Consider the following 4212-nt stretch of genomic DNA (forward strand, 5'->3'; position numbering starts at 1 on the left):
TCTTTCCTTTCTTCTTCTCTCCTCACTTCTTCTTTCCTCTCTTCTACCCCCCTCCGCCATAGCGCCCACCGCGGCCACCCCAAGCCCGCTGCCTCCCATCACTGCCGACCACCACCACCGCCCATAACCCTCGCCCCCCTTCTTCTTCCTTCCTCCTCCCTTCACCCTAACCCAGCATCCCAAGACCTCCAACAACCCTCTGCCGCCACCTCCGACCGCCGCCGCTCCACCCCTCCTATCACCGCCGTGTCAGCAACACCATCACCACATTCCCACCACCTCTCTGTCTCAATTTCTAATCTGCCCACACCAGGTTCCGTCATACACCGATTTCTTTATCATTCATAGTTAGTTGCATATTTTTCAGATTATGTTCATGTTAGGATAGTTAGAGATGCATGATTGTAGTGGACTCTAGGTGGTTAGGTAGCTAGGATGTGGTTAGTGGATTTAGGCCTGATAATTGCGCCGTTTTTGTTACTTGTTTTATCCTTTCCGCAATTTTGATCTGGCTGTGCTGATAATACTGTTCATATGCTGTTCTTTCATGTTTGATGCTGATGTTACACTGTTCATTACTGTTCATGCTGTTTGTGACTCCTTGCAGCACCTTTTCCTCTCATATAAACTATTTTTCTTGCTGTTTATTTCCCGGGAACATCCAATTTTAGCCGGAATGCTGCCCAATTTTCTGCAAATTGTTTTTCACCCATTCATGTATTGGTTTTGGCAATTTCAACATCTGCACTGCTTAGCTATAACCAAACCAATTCATGATTGCATGAGCTAACATTCTTATTTCTTTCTGGTTCCCTGATTAATAGACTGCATTATTGATGATTTTATTTTAATTTGCAACTCTTGCATCTATCTGTATTATCATCAATAAATTGAAATCTTTGCTTGAACATGAGTTGATTATTCTTTAAATTTGAGAATTTATTATTAATTAGGATACCATTTATCATGCCACTCACTTTAACTTTCTTTTTACTAACTCACTGCTTTCACTTTCTCACTTCCTTTTTACCGACTAACCCTTTTAACTTTCTGCCTTCTCTTTTCACCTAACTACTTTAAATTTTTAACTCAGGGCGTGATCATTGTTTTTCCTAATTAACATGAATTTTCCTTTTCATATATTTTGGATTGTGATTTCTATTTTCAGACTTTTTCACTTGAATCCTGTAACACCCTACCATACAGAGTCTTATGCTTAAGTCATAATTCAGAGATGGCAAGGTATTACGACCTCTAAAAATAAAAATTTAGTACGTATAGTAGTGTGAATAAGGTTTATAACTAGGAGCCTTTGTGGAAAAGGGGGTAAACAAAAAAATCGCAACTCGAAAGCGCAACACTCCGATCGATAATGTAACGAACAAAGGATAAGCCAACGCAAGATTATATATATACAAAGGAGTGTCAAAAACAGGAATATCAAGACTCAAAATCCGGTTGCGAAGATAACCGGTCCGAGTATAGCAATATATACATATGATAAAATAAGGAAAACCCCAAAGGAAACCCAAAGGGACACAAATACTGACAACCTATTCTCCAAAATCTCCTATAAGAGGAGTCATCACAGTTTGTATTATTTAATGGAGATAAAGGTATCTAAGCAAAACATATGAGCCAAAACAGAGTCCCGAGAACAAAGGATCTTCGCTAATCCAGAAGTCTCCAGCATGCCTCAGCGAGAAACCTCACGTCCCGCATCTGAAAACCACAAAATCCGCATGGGTGAGAACCAGAGGTCCCCAGCATGGTAACAGCTTCCATATATATAATACATAATAATAGAGGAAAGCCGAAGGCAATCCTAGAACTTCCTCCAGATAATTCAAAGCTTATAAACAAGCTAAACCATAAAGGGCATCTGACTAAAGATTCTTCAGTCTAAATAATACTTCCCTTTCCAATTTCTTCAGACCTCCCAACCACCAGCAGGAGTATAAAATAGCAAACACAGTTATTTCAAACAATAGATATACAAATAGGAACAGATAAGGCATTTAGACAATTAGCAAGTAATATGCAGTCAAGTAAGCAGTCTCAAACAAATCACATAGTATGCATATGATGAATGCCTATCCCTAATGGCTGATGATATCATTTGTCGGTTATAGAGCCAACCCGACAAGTCCTGGTAGCTAACCATTGAACTGTCCCTCTGTCGCGCATCCCCAACTCGAGTTATACTCATCATAAACTTGATCATAATCATGATCCATATCCATCACCTTCACTGGTGAATATTTACGGGGGCGAGCTCATCCGGGTCTTTCACAGTGCCCGACCACCCTTACCATAGGGTCAACAGAGTCTCGAGTCTCCACCTGGAGCACGTGGTGGCTAGCCACTGCTTCCTCCCAGGGAAACTCGTGTCTCCGATGGTGCAAGTGCAACATTCACATTTTATTCAACAGCATATATGCATTTATACTTAGCCATAATCATGGCTCCGCCGTAACTCAGCAACAATCTAGCCATCCGGCTCACGGTTAAATCCATAACCAGCCAATTCATTAACAATCACGGCCCTTCGGCCCATGGCATGACAAGCACTTCCACCGCCATCCTCCGCATCTCACATAATCATCTTTGATCCACATTGATCATACATTTTTCCCTTGCTTCACTCGCAAGTTACCACATTTACTAGCCCCTTTTCTCATTGCTAGGCATATCATAATGATTTAAGATATAAGTGGTGAGATCGGAGGCTTAGAAGTATGAAATTTGGCTTTTAAAACTCAAAAAATCAACTTTGGAATAAAAACAGATCTATGCGCACGCGTACACCATGCGCACGCGTGGATGGCCACAAAAACTCATCGACGCGTATGCGTCATTCACGCGGACGCGCGGATTGGAAAATAGCCAACGACGCGTATGCGCCCTTCACGCGGATGCGTGGATTGGAAAATAGCCAAACGACGCGCAAGCGTCAGCCACGCGTACGCGTGGGTGCTCTTGCGCCCCAGGCACAAAACTGGCATAATTCTGGCACAACTCTCGAGAAAATAGCTGGGCATTGGGTGCAGCGCATCGGCGCACCCGTGCACACCACGCGCACACGTGGATGGCGCTTTCTAGAAGAACGGCGCGTACACGCCAAGTGCGCCTACGCGCGGGGAGTTATTCTGCTAAAATTTTTCTAAGTTAAAAGCTGCAGAATTCACAGATTCAACCCCCAATCTTCCGACGGACATAACTTTCTCATTTTAAATCGTTTTTCACCCGTTCTTCGAACGGCATGGACATCCCGGATCCAATTTCATTTCTAAACAGATTTGGCACAAAACAAAGATCCGTAGTCTAAGTTATGTCCCGTCAAAGTATGCCCAAAAATAATGTTTTCATACAAAACCATAAAGTGCCATTTTCAAAACAAGCCATTGTCAACTCTTTTCAAAATCAATCAAAACATGCCAATTTCATCCCTTTTCTTTGAAATCAATCAAAATATATTAAAGTCGATATCAAGCCTCCTCAACTCACACATTGACACTATATCACAATTCACAAAATCACCATCCCATCATTTTAACCCACTTCACCCAAGTGGCTCAAACTCAAACACATTGACACATCATATACTCATCCTCATGCCAATTTTCAACAACACCATTTCCAATTAACCATCATTGTACATAATCAATATCATACTCACCATCAACATGGTTTCACCCATAATTCAACCTTAATCAATCATCAAACATATATCACAACATGCATATTTTTCATACATCATACCATCAAGGCATCAATAATCATCATCACATATATGACCACATCATATATTTCAACCATTCAACAACAACAACAATTCAATGCCTATCTTAGGGCCACTAGCCTAAGTATTTCCTACCACATTACATATTAGATACGAGAAACCGAGACCATACCTTAGCCGATTTTCCAAGCTCAACCGGAGCACTTCCAAACCATTTTTTCCTTAAGCTCTCAAGGTCTCAACACTTCTAAGAACAGATTTTTCACCACCAAATCCCTTTTCAAGCTTTTCAAAATCATCAATCAAGCTCCAATATTCACCCATGCACAACATCTCAATACCCAAACATCATAGAATAACAAATTATACTAGGGTTGAGAATCTTATCACACCCAAGGTCCAAGGAGACAAGATTAAACTTCTCCTTCAAGAGAGTTGGGTCCTATAACATCAAAGAGCCCAAAATCTCA

Source organism: Arachis ipaensis, chromosome B02, assembly GCF_000816755.2.
Source record: "Arachis ipaensis cultivar K30076 chromosome B02, Araip1.1, whole genome shotgun sequence".
NCBI classification, from domain to species: domain Eukaryota; kingdom Viridiplantae; phylum Streptophyta; class Magnoliopsida; order Fabales; family Fabaceae; genus Arachis; species Arachis ipaensis.